At 42.2% G+C, this 27877-nt stretch overlaps 1 protein-coding gene across 3 annotated transcripts in view; it reads right to left on the reverse strand.

Annotated features, from left to right (window-relative positions):
* Nrip1 (nuclear receptor interacting protein 1) overlaps nt 1-27877 on the reverse strand; it is an 87358-nt gene that overhangs the window by 45460 nt on the left and 14021 nt on the right. For all 3 annotated transcript variants that reach the window (XM_016002142.3, XM_076549120.1, XM_076549119.1), the window contains exon 2: nt 21471-21552. The gene's annotated coding sequence lies outside the window, so the exon portion shown is untranslated. The remainder of the gene's footprint in view (nt 1-21470; nt 21553-27877) is intronic.

A 27877-nucleotide genomic window follows, 5' to 3' on the forward strand; every position in this document is an offset into this window, starting at 1 on the left:
TGAACATATGTTGTGTAGTAATCTTTATGTACACTGTGAAGATGTGTCTTTTCCAATGTGCCTTCTTATTGGTTTAATTAAAAAGCTGAAGAGCCATTATCTAGGCAGAAGGTATAGGGAAGACAGCCCAGCACAGAAGACTCTGGGAAGAAGAACGGCGGCGAGGAGATGCCAGCATGCAAAGCAAGCAGAATGGACAGTATGTAGGTGAGATAAACAAGCCTTGGGGCAGCACAGAAATGGATGGGAATGGGTTAATTTAAGTTATAAGAGCTAGTGGGACAAGCCTAGGCTATTGGCCATACTTTCCTAATTAATAAGTCTCCATGTGATTATTTGGGAGCTGGCAGGCGGGACAGAAAAACCCACCCACAAACATACATCACTAACGAATAAAAGATGAAAATAACAACCACGAAAAATTGTTCCCGCCTAGTAGAGGTATAAAGCAAAGGCATCTAAGAGGCAGCCCAAGTCACAGAGGTGGCTCTGCTACCACACCACCTCCACCAGTGACCTACTAAATAGGGAGGGGAGGGTGAACCGGAAACACGGAAGCAATCATTAAGCTGCATGTTTTCCCAGTTACAAAGCACTTTATCAGGCTTGAGCATAATTGATCGCTATAGTGAGCTTACATGGGAACAGCACACATGGAGGAAGGTCCCAAATTCTATATTCTGGAGTCAAATCAGGCCCTGATGCTAAATTCAGACTGGAATTCTCAGAAGAGTAAGAGGGAAAATCACTTTTCTTTTTCTTTTTTCTTTTTATTAAGAAAATTTTTATTCATTTTATATACCAACCACAGATCCCCCTCTCATCTCTCCTCCTGCTCTGCCCTGCCTTCCCCCATCCCCTTCTCCAAAAAGGTAAGGCCTCTTGTGGGGAGTCAGCAGAGTCTGACTCTTCCCTGGCATCAAGGCTGTGCAAGGTGTCCCACCATAGGATATGGGCTCCAAAAAGCCAGTTCAAAAATAACTTTTCTTGATTATATATAGAAGGAAGTTATTCACATGTGAACTTACAACCATATTTGCAAATTATATTTATTAGAATACCATAGAGACCCGGGGAGTTCTCTACATCATAATTTCTAGTCTTGGAAGCTATTACAAATATAAATTCTAGGGGCTAGAGAAATGGCTCAGAGGTTAAGAGCCCTGGTTGCTCTTCCAAAGGTCCTGAGTTCAATTCCCAGCAACCACATAGTGGCTCACAAACATTTGTAATGAGATCTGGTACCCTCTTCTGGTGTGCAGGGATACATTCAGAAAGAACACTGTTTACATAATAAAGATTAAAAAAATTATTAAATATATATGTATATATATATATATATATATGTATGTATGTATGTATATAAATTTTAAGTCCACCTTGCCTTGGAAGACAATACCAAACCTCAGACATTCTACTAAATGTAGGTTTTCAGTGTTGTGACATTTCTTCTCTTCTTGAGAAATACCATTCCTTGGTCTTCACTTGGAAGAAGAACATGACCTGACTGTGTTTAAGTATGCAGCAAAGACAGAACTTTCAAAGCTCCGCTTCAAGCAATACCTTCCTTTGTACTATCTCCGAACAGGGATGTTCTATGAGGCACACGACCCGCTCCTGACAAGAGGAAAAGCAAAGATTTGTAAAGTAACATATTAAATGGCTGGCCAGTGTCTGGTGACAATGGTGAAGCATAAGGAGCCTTTACAGCACAAAGCTTGCTTACACTCTCAAGGACAACAGACAGTTATCATGGTCCGGCACAACTCGAAGCCTTCTGCACACAACCAATTTAAAAGAGCCCTATAAAACTATTATTGCTATTTGATGGATGAAAAAAAAAAAACTGAAATTAAGTTATCCCAAATCACAAAACTAAAGAAGAAATCAAACTCTGGCCAGGTGTGGACATATATGACTTGTACCTCAGCACTTGGGAGGCAGAGGCACGCAGACCTCTGTAAGTTCAAGGCCAACCTGGTCTATGTAGTAGGACCTATCTCAAAACAGAAACAAAAACGAAAGAAAAAAAGAAGAAACCAAAACCTGGGAACATTTTACTTGAAAAACTTCTAAACCCTGAAAATTATCTGGAACATTATTGTTTTCTGTAGTAATAACTGTCTACAGCCTTCTTGAATCACATGCACATTGCAAAAATAAATAAATAAATAAATAATAACAATGACCCAGATGACATCTGTACATTCCAAGAAAGGAGTTAAAAATCAAGTTTACGTCTATGTGGATACTTACTACATGTTCCAGGACTATTTATTTCAATGACTGCTCTCCACCAGTGTTGTTATATGTCTTTTGAGCTATGTATGACCACAGAGAAAAAATATAGATACTTAGACATAACAACAAAGGTTAATATAGAAGAGCAACTTTCACAGATGAATATGTACAAGGTTCTTATGTGAATAAATGTTTAAGTTGGTCTCAAGCACAAGTCTACAACTCAGTGTTTCAGGTGTGTCTGAATTATAACAACAGGAAACACATTTTTTTAAGAGGAAAATATTCCTTCACTATCAGCTGTGATATCAGTGGAACATCTGTGCATTCCTGTCCATACTTGTCTTTGAGTTTGTTCACTTGCTTTACTCCTGTGCTGGACATCGTCACCTGCTCTTACTAACAGCTCTTGACATGACATGGGTTTGCCGTCTACTCCATTACTAATGTGCATCGCATTATTTGTTTCAAAGTTAAAACAACCTAAACACAGTTGATACCATAGTAATGGTAAAAGATTGCAGACTTTGCTCCCTAAGGTGGAGAAATACTATCCACTTAATGCAAAACAAGACATATGAAGACAGAGAGCTCATGGAAAGTTACGATTATCCTATCTGGGCGCTAAAGAGATGACTCAGAGGATAAAAGCACTTCCTCATCTAAAGGACCTGGGTTTGAGTCCCAGTATCCACACAGTGGCTTACAACCACCTGTAACTCCAGTTCCAGATCTGATGCACTCCTTTGCCTCCATAAGCATTCAGCATGAATACATGCATACGTGCAGATATATACCCATACATAAAGTTTTTTTTTTTTAATTATCCTCTTTGTCACCAGGTAGTGTGATCTTATATGCCATCTACTATATATCTTCTAAGATTAATGAAAAGTTTACAGTGTATATGAGAAATGTCAAGACCTAAAATAAAAGAATTGCATCTCATCTACTTGTTAACAATAAAGTGATTGCAGAAACCAGATACGTTTGTTTAAATAGTGGCAAAAGAATAAAAGACAAGAACTGCTGTGGGATATCTTTCTGTATGCTGTGAATATGTGTTGCTCTGATTGGTTGACAAATAAAGCTGTTTGGCCAATGGTGAGGCAGAATAAGGTTATATGGTACATTCAAACTGGACAGACAGGAAGAGGAAAGGCAGAGGTGGGGGACATACTGCAAGCCGCCACCAGGAGAAGCAAGATGTGAAAGTGCCAGTGAGCCACGAAGCCATGTGACAATGCATAACTTAATAGTAATGGGTTGAGTTAAGTTATACAAGCTAGCTATCAAGAAAGCAACGGGCCATACAGTTTGTAAGTAATATAAGTCTCTGTGTGTTTACTTGGGTCCCAGCAGCTACAGGAGCAAGTATGACACAGGAAAACTTCCAACTACAAATAGCAACCTTAACCATTGGTGAAAATACCAGTACACTGCCAACTACTAAACACTGCTAAGAGAAATGAAAATGATCTAGGGAAACAAAGATATATACCATTGTTCTTCTAATAGAGTATAGATTCAGTTGTCTGCAAGAATAAATATGATTTTTCTCAGTGTCTCCAACTGATCCTGCAAACGCCATTATGAAGACTTTTTTCTTTTAGTAGGCATTAGTCCTGAGAATGTAAGTGAACGCTTACGTAGGCCAGGCTGTCTAAAATCACTTTGAACATGGAGATGAGAGCTGGAGAGGTGACTAGGTGGTTAAGAACATTTAAGGCTCTTGAAGAGAACCTGGGTTTGATTCCCTTGTGGGGCAGCACACAACTGCCTATGACTTGCTTTAGGGCAGTGGTTCTTAACCTCTGAATTACGACCCCTTTAGGGGTTAGCTAAGACCAATGGAAATGCAGATATTTACATTACAATTCCTAACAGTAGCAAAATTACAATTAATGGAATAGCAACAAAAATAATTCTATGGTTGGGGGGGGGGTCACCACAACATGAGGAACTGGATTAAAGGGTTGCAGCATTAGGAAGGGTGAGAGCCACCGCTCTGGAGGATCCAACACCCTTCTCTGGCCTCTGCAGGCACCTGTGCTCATGTGAACATATCCACACACATACACATGCACAAGAACACAATACGGACATCTTTTAAAAAACTGGAAGTTAACATTCTAAAACCACCCACACCCAAACTTACTCTAAAGCTAATGTGAAACCCACACAGTATGTAGTGCAGGTATAAAGTAAGATCTACTACACAACAGAAAAGAAGCGGGAGACACAGGATAAATTCCCAGACCCAAGGTTGGCTTCTTTCTGACAAAGGGGCCATAGAAATTCAAGGGAGAAAGCGCAGTCTTGAAAGAACATGGTCACAAAAGCATGCACATGAGTAAATAAGTAAGTCCTAACCCTCAGCTTCCACCTAGAAAACTAATTATTGGGGCTGCTGTATGAAGCAACAAAAAGATCAAGACTTCTAGAAGAAGGCATAGGAGAATTTAGGTTGGAGGAGATACATTATGTAAAGCCGTGGAAGCACAACCTGTAAAAACTGAGCAAGTGAGCCTCCCTGAAGTCCCTCAGAGATATCTGTTATCTAAAAAGCCAGCAGCACAGCAGGAGAAAATGTTTGCAACTCATACGCACGATAAAGACACTGCGTCCAGCACGTATTAAAAGTCTGAACAATGAGATAATCTACCCAAATAAAAACAAGTCAACTGGATGAGGACTGAAAAGCATTTCAAAGAAGGCTTAGGCCTCACACGACAAGGTGACCATCCCAATTACTCACTAGGAATGTAGATGAAGCGAGAAGAGATCTCAGTACAAACACTCAAGAATACCTATCTTTTTTTTTTTTCAATTAAAAAAATAATCAGAAGTCGAATGAGGTGGGGGGTGGTTCTTGTTGTACTAACTCACTCTTTCTACTGTGATAAAACGCCACCAAAAACCCCACACTGGGGAGGAAGAGCTTTACTTCCTCTTACCCGTTAAGGGTCCATAAACAGGGGACGTCAGGACAGGAACCCAGGCAGTAACTAAGGCAGAGGCAATGGAGGAGTGCTCCTCACTGGCTTGCTCCTCCTGACTTTCTCAGCTTGCTTCCCAACCAAGCACTACCTATCCCGGGGTGGCACCCCTGCACTGTGGGCTGGGCCCTCCCACACCAATCATCGGCAAGAAAATGCCCTCTGGCTTGCCTATAGGCCAATCTGGTAGAGGCATTTTTTTTTCTCACCTGAAATTCCCTCTTCTGAGAAGGCTTGAGCCAAGTTGACAAAAAAGAAAAAAAAGTGACCAGCACACTCCTACACTCCTGGTGGGAACCTCAGAGTCCTGGCCACATGGGGAATGAGCTGGGCAGTGCCGTACAGTCCTATGTACACAAACATTCACAATGTCCCAACAATGTCCCACACGATTATTTAAGCAAGAGAAACCAAAGCCAAGTCCGAAGCTTGTATGCAAATGAGATCAGTATCAAGCCTCTTAGCCAAGACGGTAAGCAAAGCAAACATCCACTGATGAAGGGATAAGTCTAAGGTGGTAACTAAAAACAAAACAACAACAAACCCAAGGCACTAATGGCTAGGGAACAAGGCTCAGAGATTAAAGATAATCGAGGGGAGGGAGCTCCATAGTTGTACTGTCTTATTCCCGGACGTGGTACAGTAATGAGAGCTGGATTGAGGAAGGAAAAGTAGATTGTCTCTTGGGTAGAGAAGAGACATTGCTGTAGATGAACAGGGAAACATTGGGGAGACCCTGCTCTTCTAAAAAAAAGGATGATTGCGATGACTGACTTGAAATCATCACACTCAATACCTGTCAGTGTGTGAACTCCATGGTGTTTCAAGTACAGCGCTAACTGGAGCGAAGACTTAAGAAAACACACGCTACAACATTTAGCAAACTAAACTGCCTTAAAGGGGAGCTGATTAAAATAAGCCATGCTGTTTTTCTTTATTTAAAGGGAAAAAAATTAGAATCTAACACACACATAATGTATTACAATTACTCTTCAGAGAATTCTGATGTAGTCTGAAACTGACGCTTCCTGAACACTTGGGGAGGAGCAGTGTGGGGGAGACGTGGCCTATGGTACAGCAGCTCTGGAAAGGGCTAAACAGTCCTTTAAAATTTAATGGTTGCTACAGCCCCCAGAAATTCTACTTCCAGGTATAGGGAGAAAGGAAATGAAAACTTTGTCCACACAAGAATTCCTATTATCCCACGGGTGTTATTCATAATAGCAAACAGCTAAAAGCAACCTAAGTGTCCACTATCCAAACCATAAATAACATCTGTTAAATCTTACCAGTGGAATATTACTCAACCATTAAAAAAAGAACGAAGTACTGCTGCATTCTACAAACATGTCAATTTTATGACACTTACTGAAAACAGTCAACACTACAGCACATTGGTATAAAAAAACAAAAACAAAACAAAACAAACAAAAAACCAGAAACTTACACAAAAACCCTCAACAACAAAACATACCTAAAGAATAAAAGTAAGTTCTAAACACCGTCCACTCTTGTCTCGGAAAGTATGTTGGAGACTTTAACAGCAGAAACTACACAACCCACCTCATCATGAGCAGGAAGCCCCAGTGGAAGAAATGGATTCCTCCCAACCCCAGCCAATGCACACCACACAGTGTCCATCTAATTTCCAAAGCCTTTATACACCGACTCTAACGGACCTGAAACAGCCAATCGCATCACTCCACTGAGCCACAAAGACCACAGAGAGGCCCCCCGAGCTCTGCCAAACACCGGGAATCGCCGTGAAGCTCTGAAAGTTAAGTTGGTGGAGTCAGCGTGCTCTGCGGAAACGGACAAGTGACCTCTGGATAGAGCCATCACATGTGACAGGAGCCGCATCTTAGCTCATGGCAGAGCAAAGGAGGCAGTCACTCAGTGTCCTGAAACAATTAGTTACCTACCGACTGAGAAAAACAAACTGGATCCCCGCGGTTGTCACAAAACACACATTCCAGAGGAATTAGAGTTTCAAACATGAAGGCAGCAGGAGTCTAATGTTTTACAAACGATACATAAGAGATTATGAACCCTGAGCGGAGCAGTGTTATAGGCTGAGGTGGAAGGATGGGGAATTCAAGGCCATCCGCAGCTACATACGTAGCAGGTTCAAGGCTAGTTTGGGCCCTTGTCTCAGAGAAAAGGAGAGAGCAAGAGAATGAGGTAGAAAGAAAGAGAATATGAACAGCCAGGGAAGGCTTCTTAAGACACACAAAGGGCTAACTAAAAAGAATAATGAATCCAATTGCACTAACATTAAAAACGTCCATTCATTAATAAATATAATAAAGAAAAACAAAAAATAAACCGTAAAACTCATGGTAAAAAAAAAAAAAATAGTACCATCACACATGTGCAAATGTATGTGTGTGTTTCCCACAAAATTTTACTTTAAAAATAAAATGCAGAGAAGGTAGCCTTAACCAATTTTCAATTTCTATGTGAATTAGTGAATGAAAAGTTGTAGAAGACATGAATAAGTCTTCCTTTCTTTTCTCCTCTTAAAAAAAAAACCAAAACAACAACAATAACAAAAATTGAAATTATTATTATCTGTAGTGCTGGGCACTGAAGGACTTGGGCATGGTGAGCCAGCACTGGACCAACTGACCTATATCCACACCACTCACACATAAACACTTCGTGGAAGACTCTAACAATAGTGAACAGTGATGTCAAGCAGTGTTGAACACCTTGTTAGGAAGCACAGAAAAGCAAATGATACCACAAAAAGATGCCGTCTCCCAGAACTCTCTCTTGAAGTTCTCAGGATATGCTACCACCATCCTTTAAAATAAAAAAATTAAAAAAAAACCCACTTCTTTAATTAATAAATTGCAACCAGCTTCAAAAAGAACAAGAAAAACCCTATTTGCTTCCACCAAACTGGGAAAAGTTAAGGCCCCTGAGTGTGCCAAGATTTGGCAAGGCCGTAGCCGAATGGCAGCTTGATACTGGAAACATAAATTGGTCTAACGCCTTCTGAAAACGCTTTAGCACAGGCTCAAATAACTGAATACTGTCGACATTTCTCTTTTGGGTAGGCAATCTAGAGTCTTCCCTATGTGAAACCAAAGTTGACTTCGACAATGCTTTGTAACAGCTATTGTGTGTGTGTGCACATATGACTGTAAGTGCATCATACGTGCGCATCAATATACCAATACAGAGACGGCTGCTGTGGACATAATGGACACTGGGTTCCCAGTTGGTGACACTGTTTAAGGAGGTTATGGAACCTTCAGGTGGCGCAGCCTCACTGGAGGAAGTACATTCCTGGGGCAGGCTTTGAGGATGTATGGGCTCACCTCACTTCCCGCGTGCCCTCCTTCTCCCTCTGTCCTGTGTATGGACGAAAGATGTGATCCGCCAGCTTCCCGCTCCTGCCCCCTGGGGCTGTGTCTTCCTTTGCCACAATGGACTCTAACCTCGGGGACACCCGCAAGCCTGTGTAAACTCTTTTTGGCTTAGTTGCCTGTGGTCGTGGTATGTTATCACAGAAACAGGAAAGCAACAAATCCAAAACCAAAGTGAAGCAAGCAAACAAAAGCACCCACATATCAACCAACAAGGGAGTGAATGAATTCCCGCAGCGTAATACTATCCAGCTGAGAAAATAAATGGACTAATACAGCAGTATAAATGATTTCCCAAAAAAAAAAAAAAAAAAACCCACAATGAATTAAAAAGAACAAATCTCAGGAGACTATGTACAAAATACTATGATTTCACAGGACTTAACAAAAGCATAAAATTAAAATACATAGTATTTAAAGATCAAGGAGAAAAAAAAATCAGCACTATTAAGAACAAGCTAAGTTATTTACATAAAATTCAGAAGCGATAGTGGTAAGGCAAAGGTGTGGGTGAGGAGAGATGCTAGCTGGCAGAAGATTGTGCTAATGAGGTTCTCTTTGCAGTAGGTGGCCCATTCTTGGGATATTGTTTCAATGATGTGTCTCATAATGCAAGCACAGGTGAGGATCCTTCCTTTGAGAATTGGAAACCCAAAATGCTTCACAATCTAAAACTTTTAAAGCCTCGGACACGACATCAAAAGGCTTCCGATTTGGGAGCATTTCATAGTGTTCAGTTGTGAGCACCAGTAAAAATCCAGACAAATATTGGAGAATGGTATGGACTCTGAAGTCTGGAGCACAGGGAACAATCAAGTGTACCCCCAATTACAGAGAGCCATAATTAACACAAAATGAGCAGCTGCGTTTTGGCAAATGGAACTCTACCATGAGAAGAAGCTGTTGGGGTATGTATCTCAAAAGTTTTCACATAGGCACGCGAACTGCTCGGCAATAGATTTTTCCTGAATTAAGAAGGAATAATAAAAGCAGAGGAATATATGAGGAGATGCACACACTCAGAAGAACATGAAAGCAGACTTGCAGATGAAAGCTTACAGCTTTACTAATCTGAGAGTGAGGGTAACACATTCTCATCAGGCACCGAGGTCTCAAAAGCATCCAAGTGCTTACTAGCTTGTGGCTCATGTCAGTAGATCTCATGGGAGATGGTCACGGGAGTCACCCAGTGCTCTTCAGGAGCTCCCAGATCTTCACAGCCTTCTCTCCCCAGTTGATGACACAGGCCACCAGTCATAGATATGGTATGGTGAGCAAAAGGGTCATGAGAAAAGCCTAACTCAACCTTCCTAGCGAAGTATTTGCCCAACAAAGAATTCCTTATATTCCTTATAGACTGCTTTTAGCCCCAAAGCAATTAAATCCAATGTTCCCAATGGCATTGCTTCAGGGTTGGGGCCTATCACTCAAGGAAAACTATTGCAGGAAGCCTATTATTATTTTTAAAAATTTAAATAAAAAACGATAGTAATGTTCGAGATCAAGTTTTCGATTTAAATATTTCCACAGTATCTATCATGTGAAAGGTACTTTGAAATGCTCTGAGCAGGTCATGGAATGTGCACACTGAAGTTTTTAGCTGCTGTCCTTGTCTAGTTCAAATGAGTGCAGTAATCTGACATCTTGACTAACAGCTCTTCCGAAAAAAAGGGAAGAAAAGCCACCCATTTCAACATCCCATGGCGACACAGCACTGATTCACCCTGATAGCTTTCGTTTGCATTGAATTCTAAGTTGACCGTGAACCACACTAGTGTTGTGTGACAAAACTTCCCGGGGAGACACAACACACTCATCAGTTGGTCTAAACCTCTTCCAGACAGCTCGGCTGGTTTCTGCTTCTCCCTGGGTCTATGAGTCTTCTACGTAGCTAGGCTTGTCTGGAAGAGACTCTTAGCTTTTGCTGCTTACTCTGAGCCTTGGGGTGGGGGGTGGGGTGACCACAGACGTCCACCTATGGCTAAGACATAGGCTACCGTGCCCCAGTAACAGTCACATGATCTCAGAAGCCTCACCGGTGGTTATGTGGTGAGGCTGACAACCACAAGCGATCTATGGGTAGAAACACACATTTATCAAAAAAAAAAAAAAAAGAGAGAGAGAGAGTTGTTTTTCTACTGGGTTCTTTGACCTCTCTGGGCACAGGTTTTTATCCTGGCTTACAGTTCCAGACATGGTGAACTCCTTCTTGTAGAACAGGCCTTAAATTCCAGAGAAGGCTATTGGTCTTACCCTTGAGAGCCGAGTCATGATTGCACAAGCGGGCACTTCGTGCCTGGCATGTGGTATTTTAGCACGCAGGGTCCACAGCCCAACGGGAATGTTGGTGACAGTTTTCTACCAGCAGCCTGCATGGCGGCTTCTGCCACTATGAAAGCCAGCCTCCGGTGGGAGTTTCCCGGTCAGTCCCAGCCTAACTTCTTCATGGCCTGGAGCTCCCGGCAATAGGGCTCGCCATTTCATTTTGGCATATAACCACAATAGTAGCAATAACCTTTGAGGTTTAGAGGGGCTTCAGGGACTTCCCTGACCAACAGTTCACAGGGAGGTAACCCATCCCTGGCACCAAGGTTTTCATTCAATAAACTTATGGCTTCTGGGAGTGTTCTTTTCCACCCAAGTAGGGTACCTCTTGGATTTTTTTTTTCTTAATTAGCCCAGTCCCATAGGGTTATGAGGTAGGTGAGCACACCATCATACTTGGTTGCCTCTCCAAAGGCTTTCCAAATCGGGGAAATACCCAGAGGTTATCATTATTACATCATCTATACAACAAAACCTTTTTCCAAAGGATGGGTCGGACAAGACAACGTCCTGAACCTCCATCCCATAACAAATAGTGGGCTTACAAGGAGAGCCTTGGCGAAGCACTGTGAGAGTCTGTTGTCATCTGTTCTGAGCAAGTGTCAGATGACCCCAGGGTCTCACAACTAAGATTGTACTAAAGTCAAACACTGCAAGTTCTAATACAGCATAGAAAAGGTATAATCCACTTTCATTAGCTGCTTCCTCCACAGATCAAAGTTGGATTGGAGGCACTAACTTAATTAGCTCCCTGGAACCCTCGGTCATTCTCTCTTGAGCCATTACGTTTCCAGATCCTGGAGCTCTTCCATGGAGCACCCCCTACATTTCTCCATGCAGGATGAACTTCAAGGGTGCGACTTAATTGGCTCAGACCTCCTCAGTGCCAAGGCGGGAAGAGGGCCCTGCTCTGCCCTGTCGCGCCTGCTGGCTCCCTGGGTCGGAGCGGCCCTGGGTCAGCACAGAGGGCTATGGCTGAAGCTCTTGCCTCTGCATTCACCATACTTGGCTGTTAGGCAGCTTCTGGATTGGCAAACCCTCTCCAGCCCTAGCATACCCTCTTACTGGAGGGAAATGTAGCTCCCCTTACTCTGGGTGGATACATACCCACCCCTGGAAGAGGCTTAATCATTTCCACCCATATTGCTCTATCATCGCTGTCTTCCATGAACTGTTCCTCAGGCTTCCAAGCCTCCCAGCAGCTCTTAGCACACAGTTTGGCTTTTTGTCATTTTTTTTTCCACATGAACTCTAGCTCGAAACAAACCGTCACATTTGTCTTCCAGTCATCCAGACAGACCTTTCTCTTGTTTTTACCTTTTTCTTATCTCACCTTGGACACTCTCTCACTTTACCAACTCTCTTTCCATGTTGGTCTACGTTCCTGAGATCTGTCAAAGCCATTCCTGCTTCATAAAGATCTTGTCCCACCAAGGGACCCAGCGAAGCCGCCAACCCTCAAAGCCAGCCTCCAGCTCCCTGCTGGATCCCCTTTTCTTTAATTGCTCTGTCAGCCTTCTTCTGCATGGCTCAGTGCTCCAACACAGCTTCTCATAGTCCTGGCTCCTCACTAGCATCTGGCCTTCCTCTATCAGCCTCCGGGCCCCCGCTATTTGTAGGCACCTCAGATGGAAATAACCCAGTACTCCTAACGGATTTAATAAGCCAGTCCATCAGGCACTGATTTCCCTCATATTGTCTTAAGATTATATGGCTTTTGTCTTGAGAGAGGATGAAAGGTTATAATATCATAATATTATATATATAATATGATATTACTCTGCTTTTCTGCCCCCACGGCAGTCAGGATGATCCCATCTGCTCCTGTGGCCAACAGCCTCACCAGCTAGACTGTGACAGGCTTTTATTGCTTGTTGAAAAGTCTTCCCCAGTTCCAACAGCCCAAGGGCTGAGTATTTCCTGATCACACTCATTTCTTACTCTGGGCCATCATAAAGGCCCCCCCTCCGCACACTGGACCACAGGTGTCTCCACTTTTTCTACTGAAGGATGAGCCTGAGGGGTCTCTTCTATTGTTTTGTTTTACTTTTTTTTTTTTTTTGAACCAGCTGTCTCTTGGATAAAAAGAGGTTTCATCTAATTCACTTGCCAGCTCAGAAGCTACCAAGGAGGATGCTAGCCACATCTCCCTTTCTTACTGCAATCGTTCCTCTACACAAACAAGGTCAGTCGGCTGCCTCCTCAGGGCCATTCCGAACCACACACAACATCCGGCCAGGCAACTTTTGCTACTGTTCATTGTTGAGCCCCACCCTTGTGCACTACACCTAAAGACTGCGGATTTTTTCTCCAAACCTTTAACTGTTTCCCGGGTACCTCCACATTCATGTGGTAGACCCCATTCATCCAGCAGGCATACCACCACATACCACGGAGACAAAGGCTGCCCTCCTGGGACTCCTCCCACAGACACTCCTAATACTAATGGCTTACCTTTACTTTGAGGTCTCGCTACACATAGCAAGAACCATGCAACCCCTGTCACGGCAAAAAAAAAAGCACATTAACACACACCACGCAGGAAAAGAAAACTGCCAGAATTTCTTCCACGGATGCTCTCCCCTCAGGCTGCCTGACCTTGGTCGCATGCCTTGCCACCCCATAGCCAGCGCCATCCACTACTCATTCCTCCCAACTCATCTTTGGTTCTGCCGTGTCCCTGTTCCGGTGCCAATTATGTTGTGTGACAAAGCATTCCCTGAGGTCTACTCACTCCAGATAGAGACTGGGATCCCATGACAGAGCAAAGTACAGGTACCACCAAAGTTCAACTTGGCGAACCAGTGAGTCTTATCGGGGTTATTTACAGGAGTATATGGGTAAAGGGTTACTTAGAGAAGCAGGAATGACTCAAAGACAAGCTGCTTTACCAAGGCCCACGCCAAGTGACAGCTCACAAAGCCGGGAACCTGGAGCACACTGCACAGCCTGCAGGCAGCTTAACAGGTTGGAGAGTGTCCTTTCTAGGTGCCTTGATGTAAGGTTTTTTTTTTGTTTTTTTTTTTTTTCCCAGTGCAAGAGCATCTTGGCAGTCAGGAGCCAAGAATACCACAAAATCAAACCAAGCAAAACACTTCCAATAAGAGATTTGCTGGGGAGAACAGAATGCTGGCTGCCTCTGAATCAGAAGAGACACAACAGAGGTCTGAACAGGGAGAAAGGCTCTTATAGGGTTTTTGGATCATGCGCCGTGAGCTTAGTGGGAAAGTGTCCTACTATAGGGAAAATTACCTGTTAACCCTGAGTCTGCATCAAGGGTGTAGGGATTTCCAAGTCTCAGAACTCTTTGTCTCTAGCTTGGGGTCAAGTCAAGGTCAGGGTGTTCCTTCCTTAGGCCTGGTCTCAGGGTCAAGTCAGGGTCAGGGTGTTTTTTTTCCTGGCCCTTTTATCCTATGCTCAGTTGATCTAAACCTCTTCCAGGAAGCTCAGCTGGCTTCTGTTTCTTTAAGGGTCTCAGAATCTTCTTTGTAGCTTGGCTTGTCTGAGGGATTCTCAGCTTTTATGGCTTACTTTGGCAGAAAGGGTCCTAGTGAATCTGGTCAGTTTTAGGGACTTCCTGAAGCTATTCTGAATTGTTTACCTTCTTGCCTAGGGAGCTTCAGGGTAGCACCAAACGTTTCAATCTCAGAGGAAACAGTTAAACAACACCTAGGAAAAGCTGGGTGGGGATTTTATCTGTATATACTTTGGAAGGTTTACCGCATCACATTGCTGAGGAAAAGGATGTAAAAAGAACCCACACTACTGGTTCTGAGCGATATTAAAAAACTACCATGTCTATTACTAGGTTTGTGCCTTCAAAAATGAGGCACTGATTCAAATAAATACATTTAGTATGTGATTTTTAAGACTAGAATAAAATGGGCCCCAGATCTACATTCAACATCCAAATGATTTGACTACTTTAAAGGTACTTTCATTTTTTCCACTTATTAAATGGAACACAGACTACTCACTCCCCTATAAAGCTTCTTTCTTTCTTGTTTACATTGGATTTTTTTGTAAATGCGTACAGTAGGTTTATTTATGGTTTTACACTGCTGTGAAAATGATCCATTAAGATGCTATATCGGGTCACTCTGCTGCTGCAAACTGTCTAACAGCTTCCTTTCCCTCCCAGCTCATCCCCAGTGACTCCTCCCCACTCACCCACAGCAGCCACGTGGCCCCCTGACAGCAATGCTCCCACCCAAAGAGCTGTTTCCACCTTCCGCGTCTCAGACTTCACGTGGGCGAGACCTTTGGGAACACAACCCGACCTTACACTTGCCGTCCTCCAGGTCTTCCGTGCCGCATCCTCTGCTTCAATTTCTACTTAGCATTTAAGAAGACACCATAAGGTTGAAGTGTTTTATCCGTCTCACCAACCCCAAGCACGCTCTGGGAAAGCAGCAAAGCTTTTCACTTTGGAGTTCTCTATCCTCACAGGCTAAAAGAACTAGAATCAAGTGTCATTGCCTAAACATGATGGCATTTTGGGATCACACAAGACAGATTCTGGAAATCAACCAAACTGCAGGCTCCACTGTGAAACACTGGTGTCCCTCCCCGACTAGCTGGCCAAAATCGGGTACCTTCTCTCGAGAGGTGAATCCAATTAAGTCCAACTATGTCGAGCTACCTGTGATTGACAAGTAATGTTTTTTCTGATCGTAAAGGTCATAGTATGAGTAGATAATGAGACTTTGCCCCTTGAGTTTACTGGGAATTGTTTTCTCATTCTTAAATAACAAGCAAACAGCATAGGCGAATGGGCATCCTGAATGATGATGAGCTTCGCAGCTGAGACAGTCAACATGGCAGTTATCAAGAGGGAAAGCACCAGGCTCCATCGTCCTGGAAACTAACTGCCCACAGTTTCCATGTGTGGGGTGAGGACCACTCACTACTGCAGCTGCTTCTAAGAAGGACATCAATAGCCTGCATCATAGTTAGCACAGAAACATTTGTCAATTATGCAGGTTCCTACAATGTGCTAGATCAAATTAAAAAGTAGATACATTCATCTGATGGACGTGGGCTTTTAACTAACTTTTGTTACGATCCATGCCAACAGAACATGACCCAAGACAAGGAAAGCAAGACATTTACTAACATGAATCCATTTTCTTATCATACTATTATGAATGTCCCTATGATGTTTATGGTCCTAAGAACAGAAAATTAGCATGGTGGTGCATGCCTTTAATCCCAGCACTCAGGAGGCTGAGGCAGGTGAATCTCTGTGAGTTCAAGGCCAGCCTGGACTATATATAGCAAGTACTAGGGCAGCCAAGGCTACGTAGTGAGACCTTATATCAAAAAGTAAAAAACAAACAAAGAACTAAAAACAAATATGACCAGAGCAGAGGCCATCCACATGTATTATTTAACATAACAAAATCATGCTCAAATTGCTATGTGTCTAAAACAGTCTGCAGAATGGTAAATGTTCATCCAAAGGAGAGGAAAGGGGAACGTTGTGTGGTAAGAACATAGGAGGGAAGGGTCTCAAGGCCAAATATACGAAAGTGATGACAAATTAAACAAAGCTAAAAGAGACCATTATGTTCTCCGTGTGTGTGCATATGTTCTCCATGTGTGTGCACACTCCTTCGAAGGCAATTGGAGGGCATTGCCCTTCACCACACATGCCACCCTTCACCCCAAAGAAATCCTGGACTAGATACGTGGTGGGGAGAGTGGGTAATGCCAGGTGCAGTCAAAAAGCCCTTTGATGTTTAATTCAAAGCCAAACCTTTAGTTAGCTACAAAGCCCACACTTCATCAAGCCCACACTTCATCGGTTTAAACTGAGGTTTAACAGGTCTCAATACAATAACCTAAGCATCACAATGTAAGAAAAATCTTACAAATGTATATAATTCTTATGCTAGGAAAAGAAATTACTCTAGACATAATCGAATCAAAATAGGCGATGCTAAAAAAAGATTTACTATAGGTTCAACTTAACCCTACATTTATGGTATCTATAAGTTAGTTAATAATATTTTACTAGCATTTATTTTTAATAGATATTTGATTACATTTTATAGTTATTGGATGCTATTTTATTTATGTATTTGTGTGTGTGTGAGAGCAGGTGGGTATGTATGTGGAGGTCACAAGCGTCAGTTTTCTTGTTCCATAATGTGGTCCCAGGGATGGAACTAAGGTCATTCACCTCTGTGGCAATTTCATTTACCTGCTGAGTCATCTCACTGGCTCTAGGCTGTCGTTTAAAAAAAAATATTTGGTTAATTATGGCACAGGGAAAAATATTTAAGGCCAATATTTAAAGCAGATGTTTCCATCAATATTTTCTCATCGTATTCTCTGGTAGCAAACAAACACACAGGAAATAATTCTGTAGAGCACCTTTTAAAACAGTCACTGACTCCATTTAAGAAAGCAGACTGAGCAAGCCCTGGGGAGCAAGCCAGAAAGCAGCACTCCTCCATGGCCTCTGCATCAGCTCCTGCCTCCAGGTTCCTGCTCTGCTTGAGTTCCTGTCCTGACTTCCTTCGATGAGATGATATGGAAGTATAAGCCAAATCAACCCTTTCCTCCCCAGGTTGCTTCAGTCACGGTGTTTCATCGCAGCAATAGTAACCCTAACCAGGACAGGATCAGTCATTTGCCAACAGTCAGACACGGCCTCATTTAACTGTAAAGTAGACAGTAACCAAGGCTCAGCAAATCTGAGGAACTTGTGGGTAAGAGGCAGAGCTAGGATTTGAACTTGAGCCAGTTTGGTTTTGTAATGCAAGTCACACAGACTCCACAAATAAGTCCCCTCTATTGTCCCCCCCAAACAGCCTGGTCAGCCAGTCTCCCACTTAATCATTTCATCAGAGACTGACGACCTACTCACAAACCACTGTATTCTGTACCAAGAACTGTGCCACAGACACCAATATATACATCCAAGTCCTTGAAGAGCCAGGCTGAACCAGGGAAAACACACACTCTGGAGTTTCCTTACTGGGATAAAGCTGGTTAAAAGTTTTGCAGGAAAATCTCCAAGACTTTTTATAAGTATGAAAAAAGAAAAGAAAAATCCTGAAAAAAAAAATGTTGATATTTTAAAATACATCTTGACCCAGTAAGAACTAGAGGGCCTTTCTTTTTGTTGCAGTCAGCAAAACTATAACCCTATAAGAATGCAAACAGTAGTTTGGGACATGTGTTTCGAAGCAGCTCCATGTGCGGTAAGCCAACTTCCAAACTCACCCTTTACACGGAAAGACGTCTTTTAACCTGGATATGTCAGAAGAAATCACTTTGAAAACCTGCAACCTACCATGAGAGGCAAATCAAATCCAGATGCGATTTTACTAATTATTTACCTGGAAACCATTTCCTGAGAGGAAAAAAACGAAAATCCTCTTTGTTTCCAACATAGCGCTTTCGTATTACAGCTCGAACTCAAGAGACTGCCATTTCTAGCTCCGTGCAATCTAGATGCTTCCCGAAATGAAAGGAGGGTTGGTTTACACCCTGCACACACAAGGAGCAAGCGGACCTCAGGACGGCTGAGGAACCAGGAACTGTCAGCGGCAGGCAGACCCTTACAGGTTCAAACTCGAAAGGAATTAAAAAGCACGGAGCAGGTGGGGTTGGGACAACCCATGAAAATACGAGAAAAGAAAGAGAAGCTGATGTGTGGAATGACACGTCCTGATTTAGAAGGACGCGCAACTGAGTCACAAGGATCGCCTAAAATGTCAAGTTACCAACAGTACTCAACGCGTTTTTCTCTTTCTCTAACAGTACTCTGAAGACCACACACTCTGTTTCCTTGTTCATTTCTCACAGTGGTCCAGTGATGTAGTCTCAGTTTACGTATCAGGAAATTTAAGAACCGGTCAGTGAAGAGGCTATATGAAGTTAATGAAACTCTTAGGCCCTTAAAGCCAGCATCCGCCATGCAACTAAATTAAATGTGGCTGTGATGTGGTTACCCCACATGTCTACACAGGTCAAAGAGAAATACTGTGGATGCCCCCACCCCTGTATATAAAGGTTTTGCATCTGTGGATTTAGACAAATTGGATGGAAAATATTTAGTGGGGGGTAGCCTATTCTCCTGAGAATGTACAGAATGTTCTGACCCCTGATACAGTTTAGAGAGTAATGACATTATTATTATATAATAATATATAATATTAATAATGGCATAATAATAACTGTGACATTCTTCTCTACACTGTATCATGCACAGCTATTTACCCGCCATTTATATTGTATTGGGTATATTATAGGGGTGATGTAAAATATAGTAAGAATGAAGTGGGTTCTGTACAAAAGCTACAGCACTTTATAAAAGATGTGAGCATCTGTGGACTTTCATATAAGGTCCTAGAACAAACCAGAAGTTCCCTTCCTGTGAATTCAGTTTTCTACGCTCAACTCTATTAGTTGGGAAAGTCGAGATACAGGATTCCTAAGTCTCAAACCACACACAGCTGAAGAACACAATGAACTCCCAGTCTCTTTCCACAAGGTGAAAATCCCTTTGTCCAGCATATCCACTTCGTATATGCTACCCGCCCGCTGGTCAGGAAACCATTTGCTATTAGAGTCACCGTCAGAGTATCACATTATTTACCTAATAATGGTCCTCTGTGCGTCAAAGGAACCATAAAGTCCTTCCTTTAGTAAAAAAGTAAGAGTTATTTACTTAAAAAGAAAACAACGCATATTGAGGTTGCTACAGTGGTGTTGGGGAAGAACACATCTACCTGTGAAACTGTGAAAAAAAATTAGTTAGTTTTGCTCTAACACTTTATACTGCAAAAGTCATGGGTACCTGGAATGCTTAATTAAGAGAAAGGGCACTGTACTGGTGCATATACAGGGGAAGCCAGTACACGGAATCAGAACTAATGTTCAGTGACCCACTGGGCTGGGGCACAGCCACCGCAGAACCGGGGGATTGTGTTTGTTCCATATCATTCCGGCATAAAAGTGAAGTTTGAATGATAACCACCGTTTGACATCAAAGTGACCAGGATGACAAGAGGCCATGCTAGTAAAATGGCTAGAAGGACAAGGAAGGGACGTCCTGTGCTCACCAGATGGAATTTCAGTCATACGTGACTTCCAACAAGTGCCAGAAGGCTGCTTTGCACACTGCCTAGAAGAAACTTGGACACACACGCACGGAGCGTGACGCCTGAGACACACACTTCCACAGAGCTCCCGAGGAAGGATGGCTCCCTCACGGGATAAAGTTATGCTTCGGTGAAGGAACGTCCTGGAAGTGAGCAGTTTTTTAAAAGGAGCCTCATGTATTGTGTCTTCAAAGAAAGTACTTCAAAACAATTCCTATTTTGAATTTATAAAAGGGGTTGTCCACTTAATACTTCAATTCAATGCTGAGTTTCTCTTTAATGGTGGCATCCAGTTCAACGCTCATCATACACTCTTCTTCTGAGATAATGATACATTTTTCATAAATGAGGAACAATTTCATAAAAGTGGAACAATTCTCTTTATCATTTCACTTGAATGCTTCTCTCTTTAAATGTGTAATTATCATAGTTATTTCTTATCTTTGGCTAATAAAAATGATTCCAAACTCCTTAAAACTCCAAGATTTCTGAGCACACAATTTTTCCCCCAAAAATAGTAAAAATTCTAAGAATTTTTCAGAGCAAAACTTCTCAAAATGAAGATTTCCCATATTCTGGGAAACAAAGCAATATTCACCCTGTCCTCAGTATTCATACTGCTTGGGAACTGATTAAGATAATTTCTAAAACCGGTATTTGCTGTTTCACATGAATGTAGACCATGAATATTCAGTTAGTGATCACACAGTTTAACGGCTCATTATTCACTGTAACCTTAACAGATACATTATATTATCAATTATATTAATGTAGTCTTCCATGATCTATTGCTATTTCAAGCAAGGGAGCTAGCAATGTTGTTTAAAGGAGAACATTTAAGTGTCTCCTTTAAAACAGAAGAAGTAGGAGACAGGTCGTTAAGAAGGAAAGCCTTTCATTGGGCTTTGGCTGCCAATGAAGTGGGAGTGAAGTGCTCCCCAGGAAGATTGATTCGTTCAAGGTTTGTTCCAGCTCTTGGGGCTTTTGAGAGGGGACTGGATCATAAGGGGTATTAACTTCATCAACGGATTCAACCTCTGATGGATTCACAACTGAATGTGAGTAAGAGGATGGGCCTGGTTAGAAGAAGCAGGTTGCTACAGCTACGGCTTCCTCGAAGGGTGTATCTTATTGCTATTCCCATCCCCCCCCACCCAACCCCCACCTCACACCTGCTCCCTATCCATAATGATGTCAGTGGTTTTGCTCCAACCCATCTTAGCCATCATAACCTACTGCATCACACCTCACAACAAGCCAAGAAATAATGGGCCGGATGGGATGGAAGTTTATCAACAGATCAAAGTCAAAGAAAATAACAGAATAAAACATAATAGTCTCATATTCCAATCGCTGAAAGGCTTGACTATAAGTAATTTCTTTTCAAAATGGATCAATGAGACAAAGTACAATACCTTTTGGAGGTGCTTCTCCCAAATGTTTAAAATAATGGGTCCTGAGAACAGACTTCTGCAATAGCTCGCAATCCACACGCTCCTGAAAGAAAGAGAGATAGATATGTGTTACTTTGAGTGCCTGTAATGGTTTCAATAATGTGTTTGAAAATGGGGTATGAACTATGGCCTAAAATAAGCTATCTCAGAGAAGCAACAAATAAATGTGCTGTGGGGGATTCTCACACATGCACGTTTTCCTTGAGTGCGGCTGCTAACGACATCTAATTCAACTACCTGCCTTATAGAATTACTTGCAAAAAGACACGACCCGTCTTCACACTAACAGCAGACTGTCCCCTGCTCTCCAGGGTGTGAGAAGTTAATGTTGAGGATACAGAGGAATTGGGGCCATGGGAGGATTTCTGGGAGAAAGCACATGGGCAGTTTTTGACATTCATTGAGGAGTTTGAAATACCTCGCCGCTTCTCTCCCAGCAGGAACAGGAAGTTAAACTCAAATTAGATCCATCCTCAATGCTGAACTCAATGTCGAACTACAGTGACAAAGAGAGGGTTGCAGGTGTGGCCAACCTTTTGAGATTGAACAAGGTCAAGTTCAAGAACTGCACAACTGAGTCTCTCTCCCTCCCTCCCTCCCTCCCTCCCTCCCTCCCTCCCTCCCTCCCTCCCCACCCACTCGCCTTTCTTTCTCTCTGTGTTCCAGGTAGTTGAGATTTTGTGTTGGGCTCTATTCATAACTATCTTGGGGTGCGGGCAGCCCAAAGCTGACAGGCTGGATATGCTTGGCTGCTGGAAGCATTTGGCCAGCAGAGCCATGGCCACCACTGGAACAGTCATTGGCTTTGGAAATGGTCTGCTGATCAGTGGGCCAGCAAACAACGCAGTCAGCCAGAGACAGGGGAGGTATGGCAGACACACCCTGATCTCACTGTAGCATTGGTTCCACTGTACTCCCAGTTCACACCGTGGACCTCTTCAGTGTCTAATCCATAACGCATGATCCGTTCTCCAGGATCACAGCTATAACTAAAAATAAATCCATACGCCAGAACACGAACCTATCAAAATCAAAATGAAGCAACTGGTTCATCTTTATTTTGCGAGTTATCTCTCAGTGTCCTTAGAATCATACACAGACACTCAATGTCTTGGTGCGGTGCTTTCCTGGGCTAACCAAGCCAGCTCGTAACCACTACATCTCACATCTCCACATTCACACTCGCTTTCAGCTCGCTCTCAGTACAGCCCCCCCCCCCCCCCGCCCCGTGTCTACAACAGAGCTTCCTCTATCCCACAACTGCCTACCCATGTGGTGGGACTCTTAATTCCTACAGCCTGAAAGTTCTGTGCCAACTCTCACGTCACAAGTTCTCTAAGGACATCCACTAGCAAGCCCAGAGCCACCTCCCATCAACATCCAAGATGCCAGCTTATATGTGTTAGTCAAAGACATCTACAATTATAAGTCTGATTATGATGCTCCATGTGTTTTACAAGTAGAAAGGTAGCTCCTTAAAAGAGTTTATTTATAGGGAGAAATAGTCAAGAAAACAACAACAACAAAAAACTCCAACCAACCAAAAACAAAAACCCGATGAAGGCATCCAGACAATTAGAGAAAAGAAAAAAAATTAAGATTTTTCTATTATGACACTGGTTTTTCATCGGCTAAATAAAAACATTGCTGTATCATTTTATGTAATAAAATTTAACCTTATTCTGACCTTCCTCATAAGGCCAGCAAACCTCTCTATCCAGTAAGGTTCCATCTGAACTATGTAAGATGATAAGCAATACCTTAATTGCATTCATTTACATGACTTTGAAACTATTCTGGGCTGAAGTCATGACTGCAAGGTCACAGAATACAAAATGTAGAATGTATGCAATTCACCTCGGAGAAATGATCCACTTCAAACCGAGTGGAAGCCCCTTCTCCATCCCTCATTAGGAGACATCAAATGCTTAGCGCAATCAACAGGTGCAGACATCTGTGCGCACACACATAAACTCACTGATTTTATAAACATATACAAAGCAATAAGAATATGTTTGGCTAAGTCTATCACATACCATGGCTTTCTTACTAAAATTCGCCTGCCTAAATAGAGGCAAAGAATAATTCCATACACTTTGGCAGCATTTAAAAAACCAAAACACAAACTACAGCTATTATTTTCTACCATCCCACAAACTTCTAGAAAGTAAAAATAAACTATATAGTTTAAGGACAAAAGAATTACAAACAAAAGATGTTATGTATATTAAAATACTAACTCTTTAAAATACATAAAACACCCTTCGTTTATAATTGTTTTCCTACTTGACACATTTACAAGACGACCCCCTCACCTAAAGCTCAGGGAACATTATGGAAGAGGGGAGCTGAAAGATTATAAAAGCCGGAGGGCCAGCACGTCTCCTGTGAGATGGGATCTGCCAAACGACAGGGACTCCTCCACAATACGACTGCCGAAACGTGATCTGAACGGTGACAACACCAGTGACCACGCTAACATGGAAGAGGGGAATTTTACCGGGCCCTACCCTTAGACAAAGAACTATAGCTAACTAAGAAACGCTAAGAGCCAGAGGACTAGACTTCCCCAGGGACGAGTCTCCTCAATGGCTAGCCAACAGCAAGGGGTCACATCTGAAATCATATACATACAGGCAACAGGAAAGGGACTCAGCAGGTTGTTTCTATATGCTTTTGCATTTATAGACATACATAACGATAACAACTAAAGAAAAAAAAAGGTCATGAATTTGAACTGGAGCAAGTGGGGGTTCCATAGGAAGGGTTGGGAAAGAAAGGGGAAAACTGATGTAAGTATACTTGAAGATGTTCTTTTTTCTTTAAAAAAAAAAAAAAAGCATCTATGAGGCTAGGACTGTAGCTCAGTGGTAGAATGCTTGCATAACATACACAAGACCTTTCCATCCCCAATTGGAAAAAAAAAAGAAAATGAAGAAAGAAAAAAGGAAGCCAAGAGTTTCTGTTTCATTTTTAATAAGTGGAACAAGCATATGTTCCACCAACTGACTAGAGGCCTGTGCTTCCCATGTCTCAAGGCCAATAACACCACATTAATAAAAGAGAGGAAATACCATCCAGTGAAAGAAATCCACCATTACAGATTACAGGGCACAAGGAGTGCCCTCCAACCTTCCAGAACATATCAAAACACACTAAAACAACAGCCACACAATACGGTTCCTCTACTGTAATAGACTGCAATCCTAAAATCAATTAGATATCATAGCACTCGAAGTCACCAAAGAAAAGAAAGGAGACTATAAAGATGGGCTGTAAGATACTTTAAAAATACATGTGCTAACACCAATGGGGAACAACAAACACATGTTTGGGGTTTAATATAATGTCGCAGGAAATTCTCCCAAGATGCTTCTGTCTGTTACACTCAGGAAGTCTCCTATATTTAATTGACTAACCAAGCACTTTTATATTATAATCACCCAAGCCAACCTTTTGCAATTTAAAAATGACTTAAGGAAAGAAAAACAATGACATTACAAAAATCTGTCTGTCTTCACCTTCTCTCTCTGCCTTGAAGGGTCAGACTTGATGTCATAGGCCCAGGCCACTTCAACCCAAAGAACACGGGGGTGAGTGCGTGCTTACTATTACATTTCTAAATATACTCCAGTACCATGAGATCACATGTTTTTAAATTTTTTCTGTTGTGCTTGTGTGCCTGGAGGTCAGAGGTTGATGCTGGGTGTCTCCCTCTATTATTCTCCACAGTATTTTTTGAGACAGAGTCTCTCTCTCACTGAGCATGAAGCTCACCCATCCAGCAAGTCTGACTGGTCCTCGAGCACCGTGGATGCTGCTGCCTCCACATCCCAAGTGTTAAGGCTGCAGGATCCGTGGCTCTAATTCCAAATTTTCATGCTCACACAGTAAGCCCTTCAAGCCTTCTCCCTGCCCCCGCCACCTTACCCTTTTAAAATAATAAATTAAAAGGCTTCATTTATATCTATAAATTGATTCACGTTGGATGAGCTTAGTTTTGAAATACAATTCAAGGTCAGACAATTTGTAGCTTTGTAAAAAGGACTTCTGGTTCGTATTCTTTATGAGAAAGGGTGTGAGTCTGGACAGAAACTTCTAGCACTGCTCCCAGTGTTCTTGGTTACCTTTTTTTTAATTTCAGCTAACACCTCGGATGGAATATTAGCTTCTGATAGAAAGGCCATCTTGTTTGTCTGCACACTTCTCACAGCCCATCTCATGAGACAGTGATTTAAGCTCCTCAGCACGTCCATTATGATGACATTATCCTAAGTTCTAAAGCATCCACATAAAGTCAGGATTTTTCCATTCCTTGGACATTAAAAGATGTAGATCCCAATTTTCACAATCACAGTTTAATAATTGTATATTGTTAACTATTCCTATAATCTTGAACTGACATCCAACTATATTAACAGTATCACACAGCTTTCTGAAAAAAAAATCACACAAAATGAAAAGTAATATGAGATCAAAGTGATCTCATGATATTGGAGTGTATTTGGAAAGGTAATTTAAGTACACATTCTTCCCCATGTTCTTTGTGGAGAAGCATCAGTTGAAGTAGGCTGTGTCTATGACATAAAGTTCTGACCCTTCTCTTCAAAGAGGAGAGGTGAAGAAGCACAGATTTTCTATTCCTCCTCAGATGACTATAAGAAACTCCACCCATGAGGCATGTGTGCACACAGTTTACACATTTTACTTTTCATTTTCTGTATATCATGATGTTTCAACATCTTAATGATCTTTTTATCTTAAACTCTGCCCTCTTGAAGCAGCAAAGGACTCCATATGCACAGTGATCAATCCAGATCACACCCCTTTCATTTTGGCCCCACAATCTAGGAGGCAATATTTTTCTGCTTTCTTCACACACGGAAGCAAACTAAGGCTACTCCTGTCTATCAGTTATTTATCTATAGCTAATTCAGAGCTACTATGTAATACCGGCCATTATACTGGTACATATATGAAGACGTAGCTCATTAGTATCTAACCAATGTTTACTAAAACTCTCTAGTCTTGAACTTGGTTACTCTGTCCAGCCCTATGTTGCTTATCCCATGGAAATTCCAATAAAGGCCAAAGCCCAGGCTGCTCCCTAGCTCCTCATGGGGTCTCTTGGCAACACTGTGGCTTTCCCATAACACCCTGCATGGCCTGGAGTGCACTAGGAAACTTGGAGTACAATAACTTCATTTTCCTGAGCCTTTCAATTCTCTGTGACCGCACATTCCTGACGCAAAACAGTATGTGTGCACGATGATGTACACACTTGCGTGGACTCCTTTCATTTTTTTTTTCTCTTCTTTTTCCACCTTGTAAAATGCATATAATGAGAGGGGACTAAACCATCCACCTGCTTTTTTAAAAGAGGGGCCCAAATAAAGACGCCTATCAATCCTATAAGCAAAGGGCAATCCTGGACCGACAATGTTGCTCAGGTCACACAAAAGAACAATATGACACAAACTGTAAGAGAGAGGTCAAAGGCACTCGGTATAATGAGAAGCACCTGCGGCAGAGAATGCTAAAACACATTTCACCCAGGAAATATTTCCCCTGCCTACCTCACCTGCTCACCCACCCATTCTGAAAGCAACTCCATAAACAGCGGTTACCCCCATTATAAAACAGTTGACGGTTAAAACCATGAGCCAACCAAGAAAGTACAATATTCCATAACTGACATTTACAGCACCGGCCTTGGACTTCTAATCTTTACCAGACGGGCACACAAATCAATCCATCAGCTCATAAAGGTGTGCTTTTTTAACCTCTAAAACAGATGGGATTGGCCAGAAGTGTCTGGCATGTCAAACTGCTAATCACTGCTGCCCTTTGCACAAAATAACCCACTTAAGTTGAGGCATGGCTGCACTGTAGCCGACATTAGTCTGTGGGAGAACCATTTAACTGTCACACACCCCTGCCACTCCAGCTCCCCCTTAATTAAGCCTAATGCCTTATGCTTTGACCTTTTGTTCTAGCCTATTAACCCTATCCAGTACAAGTTCAATTATGTTACACTAAAAACTTTGCTGTAAAATATTAAATGCCAAGCTCCAAAAATCACAAGGGCCATCAACCTAGCTTTAGGTTCTACACACCTTGATACTCAAGGCATTAAAAAAAAAAAAAAAAAAAAAAGAATCAAGCTCCCTTCTGAAGGCATGCTGATTTTTACAGACTTGAGAAGACCCACATTACCATTACCATTTTCACCCAGCCTCCTTATTTTATAAAAGGAACAAGCCAGAAAACATTCAATGACTCACCCATAGCCTCGCCACGGCTATCAAACACCATGGTGCCTATGATTGACAGCTAAACTACCCCGCACAGCGTTAAGAACACTATTT

This window comes from Peromyscus maniculatus, chromosome 12 (assembly GCF_049852395.1).
Source record: "Peromyscus maniculatus bairdii isolate BWxNUB_F1_BW_parent chromosome 12, HU_Pman_BW_mat_3.1, whole genome shotgun sequence".
Lineage (NCBI taxonomy): Eukaryota > Metazoa > Chordata > Mammalia > Rodentia > Cricetidae > Peromyscus > Peromyscus maniculatus.